General features: G+C 37.5%; 1 protein-coding gene and 1 pseudogene across 1 annotated transcript in view; one reads left to right on the top strand and one right to left on the bottom strand.

Annotated features, from left to right (window-relative positions):
* LOC135221242 (elongation factor 1-beta-like) overlaps positions 1–11,217 on the bottom strand; it is a 127,540-nt gene that overhangs the window by 23,425 nt on the left and 92,898 nt on the right. The gene's annotated exons all lie outside the window — the stretch shown is intronic.
* LOC135220753 (histidine--tRNA ligase, cytoplasmic-like) overlaps positions 1,678–11,217 on the top strand; it is a 66,024-nt pseudogene continuing 56,484 nt past the window's right edge.

The following is an 11,217-nucleotide window of genomic DNA, read 5'->3' as shown; positions in this document are numbered from 1 at the left end:
TCATGCCAATGCTGGTACACTTCTATAGCTTAGTGTGCGGCTCCATATACCCCGCCAATGCTGGTACGTATATATAGCTTGGCAGACTTAAGAGGCAGTAACCTTCAAGTCAGCTATCTTAAAAGGTAAGGACTAAAAGAGAACTACTAAATTCCAATAGAAAATTCCTCATTAAATATGGTTAGCTGCCATGGCCCCACCTCCAAAATGTGCCAATCAGCTATATGTAATTACCAGGTAAGTTGCATACGTAAAAATGATGATATTTTTATGGTAAAATAATGTACGTATATACTTACCTGGTAGTTACATCATTAGAGCACCCACCTCCCCTCACATGGACAGGTAGGCATCAAAATTCTGAGGTTTAGTTGTGGTAGTTCTACATTCCCCAGTAGAGGGAGGGGTACGGGAATCACCTGACCAGTCAATTAGCACTGCCGCGAAATTTGAAATTCTGCCGTGACGTCAGAGACTACAGCTATCCGCCCCAACTTTGTTTTTTCATTGACTTTGCGGCAATAAGTAGAATAACACCATAGAGAGATATCTAAACTTTTCAAGAAACTGTCATTTCCTGTTGAATTTTTTATAATTTCTTTTTAAGAAATTGTAATTTCATATCAAATCTAAACTTTTCAAGAAACTGTCATGTCATGTTGAATTTTTAATTTTATCGTTTCTTTTTAAGAAATTGTAATTTCATATCAAATTTTGACTTTTCATTAGTTCTTTTTTTATCATAGAATAAATTTACGTATATGAAAACAATTACATAGTGAATGTGGTGGACAAAGAAACTGAGACAGGCGCTCATAACCAAGTTTGTTAGGCGTAACGGGAGTAAAGACATGCATGATCCGTCCGTACCTGAAACGGTTCACAAAGCCTTCCTTCGGCTGAAGAACTCTTCACGGAGGATGAGAACGAGGAGTTTGAAGGATTTTTTGGCAGAGGATAGGTAGAGGAAATTCCATCCAATAGGTTTTTTTTTTAAAGGAAATGACTGTATCGTACAGTACATTGCACCCAATGGTGGCTTTGTTTACATGTGGGAGTTTTCACTATCCTGTGTGTAATTTTAAACTTGTTCAAGTTATTAAAACCTTTTTAACGTTTTATTTATCCACAAGAAAATTTCATATTAGAAAAAATTACAGTATAGTACATAAAAAGTATTGAAAATGGGTAGTATAAAAAAGTTTGACTGGGTAAGTTGCCATTTGCCTTGGCCCTAATTGAATTATTCCCATAAGATATGTGTTTTGAAATATGCGAATTTTCAATTCTGCGAGGCCGTGGATGGACCAAATTCTTGCATAATTGGGGGCTGTACTGTGTGTATATAAAACCTAGTTTTTTTTAATGTCATCTTAATTTTGAAAATCTGGTTTTAATAGGGTAGTGTTCAGTGTGTTTTTATACATACTGTGATATCTCTTAATATTAAATTATGTTATTCTCTTGACAAATGAATACATTGTATATTGTTATAACAAAATGAAAATATTTTAAATGTTGGGATCTATTAAAGAAATATAAGTACTTGTTTAGTAGGTTTTACATACTGTATACTGTTTTTTATTGCATATGGCTTTCATTTTACTGTGCAGAATTTGAGGTAAAAAAGTTCATACCATAAGTACTTTTTAAAGACACTTGTAAATGAATAGTTCCACCTATGCAGGAGCTGCCAGTCCTTGATGCCCACCTTTCAAAATTCAGCTATGTTGGAGGATACAAGCCATCAAAGCTAGATACAACTGTTTTAGCTTCAGGACATGTTCCCTCCAGTCCTCCCAGTTCACTCCCTCACCTAAGACGGTGGGCAAAACACATGGCATCTTTCTCGTCAAGTGAATGCAGTGCATTCCCTTCCTTATCAGCAGAATATAAGGTGTGAATTTAATGTGGATAGCATAGATATGAAGGCTAATTACCATGTTGCAATTTGTTATCAAAAGTAAGCTTGGAGTTTTTTCAAGTAATTTCCAGTCTTTTCAGTTAACCAAGGTCATATATCAGTATGGAATCTATTTATACACAACAATTGTATGTATGTATAACTCTCATGCATACTTGATTCATTTTGTGATAAAGTATTGATTCTGTCAAAAGTCATGTTAGGTACATATTTTTTCAGAAAATTTGATACCACATACTTTTAGAAAAATGATGTGAAGGTGTTACCATTATGGTATGCTAAATGTTGCTTAAATGGCTGTTGTATGTGCACAGAGTTATAGTTTCAGTCAATCTGTACTCAGACTTTTAGTGGAAGTGTTATACAGTATGTAGTGCCATTTGTAGTTTAAAAATATATACAGTACTTAATTTACTTAGGGAGTAAAGCACCGTAGGTATTGTGCTACTTTATTTATGAATTTTTGTCTTTTGCAGTTAGTGTATCTGATATCACTTGCAAGATGACCTCATCTCAAGTAAGCTTGCTTTTGTGAAAAATGTGTCAGATGTGGAAAGGCTTAGAATACTAGAGCAGTATGGCATTCATGGGGTTTATGAATGGGAGCATCAAGAGATGTATATTTCCTCTCATTACCAGCAGAACTGCCTTCTCCCAGTTGACTGCTTCTCATTCAAAGTTGATCCCTGGGGTTCGTGGTGTAGCATGTAAGGTAGGAACAATGGCTCCATCTTTCTGCAAATACTTCTTAATCACTAATTGTAGGTTAGGTAAGAGCTTACAGTGCACATTTACGATTATGATACAGATAAGTAGAGATGTGCGGGAAGGCTCCAGCATGTTGTTTTAGTCCAGGTAGCTACGTACTTAGCAGTTTGTCAAATTTTGTCTCATAAGAATAACATTTTAGAAAAAGTCAAAAGTCACTTGTGATGTTGAAGATTGACTTGGAATTGCACCATGGTAATAGCCTTTTTGTCTTATTCCTACATTGCTTGAACTGTGTAATAGAATCTATCAGTACAGTGGATGTTTTATGTTTTTGTACCTCTTGTTTTTTTCTCTTAAGAATGCACCTGCATTGTTTTAATGCAGATAGAGAAGAAGCAATACACTTAATTTTTGTATATTCCTTTTCTACTGGCATATTATTTTCATACATCAGTATCATTGCTTCATGGTGCAAAGCCACATGAATACTAGTACTGAAAGTAATTTGCTTATTTTTTTTAAATTTTAACCTCCAGCCCCAGCTGTTTTGCAATGTGTACTTTACGTTTCATCCATTTGCTTTTGCTTTGCTGTTCTCATTGGCTGGCAGTTGAGCTTTAACCTTCCTTAACTGTATTTTTTTTTTTCGTCAAGTTCAATAACAAATCCTTTAGGCATTTGTGAAATTTCTAGTTAAGGTATACTACTGTAGTAATGCTTTTTATATCAAAATCCGATGTGATGTACTACATCCGTAAATTTAAGGTTAATAAAGTTTTAATTTTTACTACAAAGTTCATTGGGTTTATTTACTTAAGGTTGAGAATTAATTATGGAAGTTGAATTTTACTATAGATTCAGATGCTTGTTGAAATTTTTTGTAGTGTGAAAATCTTTCTGGGAGGATTTGCTTTTCCAAAAACCCACCACTTTATGGTAGCTTGTGATTGTCTCTAGAGCTTGATTTTCAGGCAAGCTCAAGATGAGGTCCCATCTAGTTATATGTGCATACATTGGACCCCCTGTATTCGCGGGGGATGGGTACTACAACCCCACGAATAGCTAAAATCCATGAATACTTAAAATTCCTCTATAAACACTTTGAATTAACCTAATTTTGATAGTTAAAAGAAAAACACACAACTCCCTATAATGCTTATACTTGAGTATTTTAAACACTCTTACGCCGAAGGGGTATAATAAAAAATTGTCTCCGTGTGCCAAGGCGGCCTCGGAGTGAGCGCCGAGTGGAAAAAATATTTTTTTTCAAAAAATCACAGCGTGCTTAGTTTTCAAGATTAAGAGTTCATTTTTGGCTCCTTTTTTGTTATTGCCTGAAGTTTAGTATGCAACCATCAGAAATGAAAAAAATAAAATATCATATATAATATGCAATATATGATAGCGCAAAAACAAAATTTCATATATAATTGTATTCAAATCGTGCTGTGAGCAAAATGGTTAAAGTTAACGAGTTAATTTTTTTTTTCGTTGTATTGTACACTAAATTGCAATCATTTTGGTATATAACACATTGTAAAACGATCAAACAAGCAAACACAGAGAAAATATTATCACAAATGATGCATGAATTCGTAACGCATGGACGTAAAAAAATGTTTTTTTCAAAAATTCATCATAAATCTAAATATTGTTCTAGAGACTTCCAATTTAAATTTGTATCAAAATGAAGATAAATAATTGAATATTACTATACTGTAAGAGTTTTAGCTTACAATTGCAGTTTTCAGCCATTTCGGACGAGTTAAAGTTGACCGAATGTAGAATTTTTTATATATTTTTTTTATATGCAAATATTGGAAAATGAGAGAAAAAAGCTACAACCTTCAATTATTTATTGTTGTATTCTACATGAAATTATGCAACATTTTCATATATAAAACTCTGTGAAAAGCCTAATATGAAATGGAGCAAATATAACGATAATGCAACATACGCATTTCGGAGATTTGAGGCGGAGAATCGCGCGCGGAGGAAAGGAAAAGTTTTTTTTAAAATTCACCATAATCTAAGTATTGTGCTAGCGACTTCGAATTTGTTTCAAAAAGGGATTTTGATGTAGGAAAAATCTATTTCTGGGCGAAGGGCCCGTGTCGCCCAGTGAAATAGGTTCCTTTAGCACTATTTCTAAGGTAAAATATTGTTATAATACCAGAGAACCGCTAAATTGGAAATGCCAGAATATTCTGGCGTCGCTCACCTTTAATAAAAAGGCGTTCGGTATGGTTTCTGGGCGCGAGTGAAACACTACCATGGGTCCTTCTCCAATTAGCCTCTCCTACATCAAAAAACCTCAAGAAGAGAGGAGCCGACCTACGGCTCACTACCTGCTACTGTGTAGCTAGCGCCTGTGACGTCATACCTGCAGATAGCACCCAAGCTTGGTGCACAGTTGGAGGTGGAAAGACAAGGGTGGGATTTCACTGGGCGACATGGGCCCTTCGCCCAGAAATAGATTTTTCCTACGTCAAAATTCCTTTTCTGGGCTTGGCCGTGTCGCTCATTGAAATAGTACCAGAGAAAATACCAAGCTTGGAAAAAAGGAAGAACACAAATTACTTTCCAAAAGGATTCCAATGAAAAACAATTAAGGTTAGTTCATATAATCTAGATCAAGTTACAAATTAGTACGTAACATAAAAATTAAGTAACCTTAAAACTATCAAACAACATTAATGACCATAGCAAACAAAAATTTGAAAAAGAAGCTCCTTATGAACTAGACATTATGTACAATATGTTACATCTGAGGACCAGTACGACAGTGACGTAACTGGGACTAAGGCAAGAATGCTAATGAGGCCGGTAGGAAGGAGAAGGCAAGGGGAGACATAAGCTGAACTACTGACTACTATCACCATCGGTATCGGGGAAAACTGTGTTTCCTGCCGCTACCACCGGGTACTTAAGGGCTTCCAAGGACTTATCCCTCTTACGCCGAAGCCCTAAAAACCAAAACATCTCCCTTATGCCGAGGCGGGTTTGGAGTGAGCGCGGTAGCAGAAAAAATAATTTTTTCAAAAAATCACAGCCCCCTTAGTTTTCAAGATTAAGAGTTCATTTTTGGCTCCTTTTTTTGTCATTGCCTGAAGTTTAGTATGCAACCATCAGAAATGAAAAAAATATTATCATATATAAATAATGCAATACGTATATGGTAGCGACAAAAAAAAAATTCATACATAATTGTATTCAAATCGAGCTGTGTGAAAAACGGTTAAAGCTAACAAGTTACTTTTTTATTGTTGTATTTTACACTAAATTGCGATCATTTTGATATATAACACATTGTAAAACAATCAAAGCAACACAGAAAAAATATTATCACAAAATGATGCATGAATTCATAATGCGCGGACGTAAAAAAAATGTAGAATTGCAGTTTTTGACCATTTCGGACGAGTTAAATTTGACCGAATGTCGAAATTTTTATATATATATTTTTTTATATGCAAATATTGCAAAAATGAGAAAAGCTACAACCTTCAAATATTTTTGTTTGTATTATTCATGAATTTGCACACATTTTCATATATGAAACTCTATAAAACGCCTAATATGAAAAGAAGCAAATATTAGGAGAATGCGACATACGCATTTCGGAGATTTGTGCGGCGGAATCGGCGCGCGGATAGAAAGAAAGTTTTTTTTTTTAATTAATTCACCATAAATCTAAATACAGTAGACCCTTGACTCACGAACACAATCCGTTCCTAGACCTTGGTCGTGTTCCAAATTGTCGTGACTCGGAGCTAATTTTCCCCATAAGGTTTAATGGGAATAATATTAATTGGTTCTCGACCCCTACGAACCAATATATATATGTATATTTTGCCTTATTTACACAGATAATGTAAAAGTCAGTGTTAAAAACCTTAATATCAATAATAATAAATAATTTAAAATGGTAAACTAACACTATAAAAAACGTTTGTAAAGTGAACACTTACTATGACTGGCAAGACTTCTGGCTTGATGGACAAGAGAAGAGGAGGGTGGTGGGTGGGGAGGAGGTTATTGTGGTGGAAGGAGACCCTCCCCCATCCAGGTCGGGGAGATCTCGTTCCGGAGATTCAACTCTTCTAGGTTTTTTTGGTGAACGTTTAATCACAAACTTATCCAATGTCTGTTGCCTTTTCCTTCCTTGCATAACTTTTCTGAAATGGCTCATTAAATTTTCATTGAGCATATTCACGATCCTGTTCGTAACAATTTGTCCGGATGATACAATTCAAGGAAGCACTGGACATCATTCCACTTTTCCAATGCGGCTTTTATCACATCACTGCTGACATCTGTAACTTCCTCCCCAGCCTCCTCTTCGTCAGTTGATTGCTCCCGAGCAAGTTGCTCCTGCTGCTCTTTGTGGAGAGTTGAACAAGTTCGTCCGCAGTCAAATCTTCTGAATGTTCAGCGACCAATTCTTCAACATCTTCGTCGTTGACTTGTAGACCCATTACTGTTGCCCATGGACACAATTTCTTGCACAATCTCTGCATCGAAGCCCTCAAAAGTTCACGGACAGTTACGCACTGGGGCCAAAGTTTCCGCCACGCAGAAATTTAATGTGCGGTACGACGTAAACTTCAGTCCATGCGTTATCAATGAGGGCTTATGCAGTGAAAAAACATTAAAGTGCTTCTTCCAAAATTCTTTTAAGGTTAATTTTGTCTCTTCAGTTACAGGAAGCATCTCGGAGAAGAGTGCCTTCGTATATAATTTCTTAAAATTGCTAATGACTTGTTGGTCAGGGCTGGAGAACAGAGGTCGTGTTGGGTGGAAGGAACTTGAACTGAATGAAGTCATGTTCACTGCAGTCAGCCAAGTAGAACGAAGGGTGTGCGGGGCATTACCATGATCAGAAGGCACCGCAGGGGTAGCTTGTCTCTGTTAGGTACTGACTCACGGTCGGCGCAAAACACTTCTCAATCACTCCATAAACAAGTTCCGTGTCACCCATGCTTTTGTATTGGCCCTCCATTATTCAGGCAGTCTGGCCTTATTTACGTTGTGCTGCTTAAAGGCACGCGGGTTATTTGAATGGTAGACAAGTAGCGGCTTTAGATTTCAAGTCGCCACTTGCGTTTGAGCATAACAAAAGCGTAGCCTATCCTTCATTGGCTTGTGGCCTGGGAGACGCCTTCTCTTCTGGGTGATAAAATGTCCTGTTGGGCATCTTCTTCCAGAAGAGGCCCGTTTCATCACAATTGAAAATCTGTTGAGCGACGTATCCTTCGGCCTCCACGAACTCGGCAAACTCAGTCACGAATGCCTCAGCAGCAGCCTTGTCTGCGCTAGCAGCCTCACCATGCCTAATTACAGAGTGAATTCCAGTTCTTTTCTTGAAGTTATCAAACCACCTTTACTAGCCTTAAAATCATCTGGCGTGGCATAGTAGAAGGAGTTTCCTTCAGCAACTCTGATACACTTGCCGAGCTTTCTCGCAGATGATCGGCTCGTTTACACTATCAACCTCCGCCATCTGTTTCTCATGTACCCACTTCAAAATTATTTTTTCTGCCTCTTTCGAGGGTTTGCGATCTCATCTTGGTTAGTACTGTCACTCCCTTCGCAACATTTGCTTCTTTAATGGCATCCTTGTTTTTCAAAAATTGTCGAAATTGTCGACTTGGCCATCTTGTACTCACTTGCGATATCGGTCACGCGAACACCACGTTCAAACTTTTCTATAATTTCTTTCTTTATTTCAATGGTTATCTTCCTCTGCACCCTCTTCTCACCATCACTCTTCACTTTCTTACTTTCACCACCACTCTTCACTTTCTTAGGGCCCATTATGAAGAAAATCACAAGTTTTAGCGCAAAAAATGCTAAGCGAATTGACGAATGTCTTGTACACAATGAGATGAGACAAAGAGCGATGCGTGGGTGACGCCGTGCGTGGGCGGCTGGAGGATGGCTGTTCCCATGGCAACTCAAACGCTCTCACGTGTGCTGGGCGATTCGCGCATTTTTCAAATGTTTGTGTCTAAAAATTAGTTTGTGAAACAAAGTGAATTGTTATTTTCCAGCAAATTTCCAGCATTTTTCAAATGTTCATGTCTCAAAAATTAGTTCATGACCCAAACAGAATTTTTATTTTCCGCATTTTTTTTGTTCGTATCTCAAAGTTAGTTCGTAGGTCAAGGGTGAAATTTACCTATAATTTTGGTCGGGGGATCGAGTGTACGTGGGTCAATGCGTTCGTGAGTCAAGGTCTGGGCTGTATTGTGCTAGACACTTCAAATTTGTTTCAAAATGAAGAAAAAGGACTGTATATTACTAGATTGTAAGAGTTTTAACTTAAAATTGCGTTTTTCAACTATTTCGGTAGAGTCAAAGTTGACCGAACGTATTTTTTTTCTATTTATCGTGATTTATATGCAAATATTTCGAAAAAGAGAAAAGCTACAACCTTCAATCATTTTTTGTGTATTCTACTTGAAATTGCCGCCACATTTTCATATAAAAAAACTTTATGTAACGGCTACTTTTAAATGGTGCAAACATTTCGACAATCGGACAAAAAAATGTCTGATTTTTTTGGAAGAGTTACCGCGCGGACGTAAGGAAAATATTTTTGTTTTCATAAATTCACCATAAATCGAAATATTGTGTTAGAGACTTCCAATTCATTGCAAAATGAAGGTAAATGATTGAATATTACTAGAATATAAGAGTTTTAGCTTACAATTGCGTTTTTCGACCATTTCGGTAGAGTCAAATTTGACCGAAGGTTGAAATTTGGGCACTTATCGTTATTTATATGAAAATATTACAAAACTGATAAAAGCTACAACCATGTGTTGTTTTTAGTTGTATTGTGCATGAAATTGCGCACATTTCCATATATAAAACTTTATGTAACGGCAAACTCAAAATGGTGCAAACATTAGGACAATCGCATGAAAAAAATTTATCGGAAGAGTTACCGCGCGGACGTAAGGAAAAAGTTTTTTCATAAATTCACCATAAATCGAAATATTGTGCTAGAGACGTCCAATTTGTTGCAAAATGAAGGCAAATGATTGATTATTACTAGAATATAAGAGTTGTAGCTTACAATTGCGTTTTTCGACCATTTCGGTAGTCAAAGTTGACCGAAGGTTGAAATTTTGGCACTTATCGTTATTTATATAAAAATATTTCAAAACTGATAAAAGCTACAATCATGAGTATTTTTTTGTTGTATTCTACATGAAATTGCGCACATTTTCATATATAATACTTTATGTAACGCATAATTTAAAACGGTGCAAAAATTATGTCAAAGAGACGAAATAATTTCTGAGATGTGTCACTGATACTTTTTAGTGCGATAAGAAAGAAATTCGCGCTTGCGCGCCTGCGTAACGATTGTAAACAAAACAATGCCTTGATCCGTGAACTCCCAGCATCCCCCAAGGCACGTGATTCAAAAGTTTTAGGCTGGTAGGCCTATAAGTATTTTTCCGCGAATTTAAAAAAAACTTTTTTCATACAATCAACTTACCTGTCAGATATATACATAGCTAAGACTCCGTCGTCCCCGACAGAAATTCAAATTTCGCGCCACTCGTACAGGTAGGTCAGGTGATCTACCGGCCTGCCCTGGGCGGCAGGACTAGGAACCATCCCCGTTTTCTATCATATTTTCTCTGTCGCCGGTGGTATCAACATTGTTGTTATTACCTCCTGACTTAGATTCATTTTTCAACCTTTGATCAACGTTTTTCGGCTTTTTGGTGACGTATTTGGACGTGTTTGGCATTCGCTACTGTGGACTGTTTTTGGAATAACTCTTTTGGATTTTTCTCAGTATGTCTGATTCTAATGTGAGTGTGAGAATGTGTGTGAATGTAGGCTGCAGTGTGAGGATACCGAAAGCTTCGGTTGATCCTCACACTGTATGCCGTAAATGTAGGGTGGGTTCAGTGTTCTGCTATTAATACTTGTAAGGAATGCGAGGGATGAATGCAGAAGAGTGGAAGACTTTGACTTCTTATTTGAAGAAGTTAGAGAGGGATAGAGTTAGACGGCTGAAAGGTGTGAGTTCAAGGCCTATTGAGCCTTTCACGGATAATTCTAATCCTACTGATGTAGATTCTCCCTATATATCTCATTCTCAGTGGCTTTTTTCGGATTCGGCATCGGAAATCGACCAATCTGAAAGCTACTATTAGAGACATGAAGTCCAAGATGGCTGACTCGGAAAGGTAAGGCTAGTGATAGGTGAACATTTCAGTGAAGTGAGTTCTCCCAGTGTTGTGGAGGGGGCGTTTGATCGTCCCTGCGACGCTCCCAGGCCTAGACCTCTTCCAAGCTCCCATGCCCAGAGGAGAAGGAAAGTCGAAAGCCTTAAGGAGGTCGTGGGGAATCCCCAACGGTCAGACGTCCCTTCAGCTAGCTCTGCTTCATGGCAGGCGGCTCAAGGGCGCTATAGAAAAAGCGTCTTTCGCGAGTGTTTCTCGTCCTCTCCCTCTCCCTCACCTAAACGAGGGTGGAAGGAGTCGAACTTGTCGAGACCGCTGAAGCGTCATATGAAGCCTGACATAGATTCGAGCCCAGAGCGCTTCTCAGAT

The sequence above is a fragment of the Macrobrachium nipponense genome, chromosome 2, assembly GCF_015104395.2.
Source record: "Macrobrachium nipponense isolate FS-2020 chromosome 2, ASM1510439v2, whole genome shotgun sequence".
Lineage (NCBI taxonomy): Eukaryota > Metazoa > Arthropoda > Malacostraca > Decapoda > Palaemonidae > Macrobrachium > Macrobrachium nipponense.
This window is presented reverse-complemented; position numbering and strand designations above follow the sequence as displayed.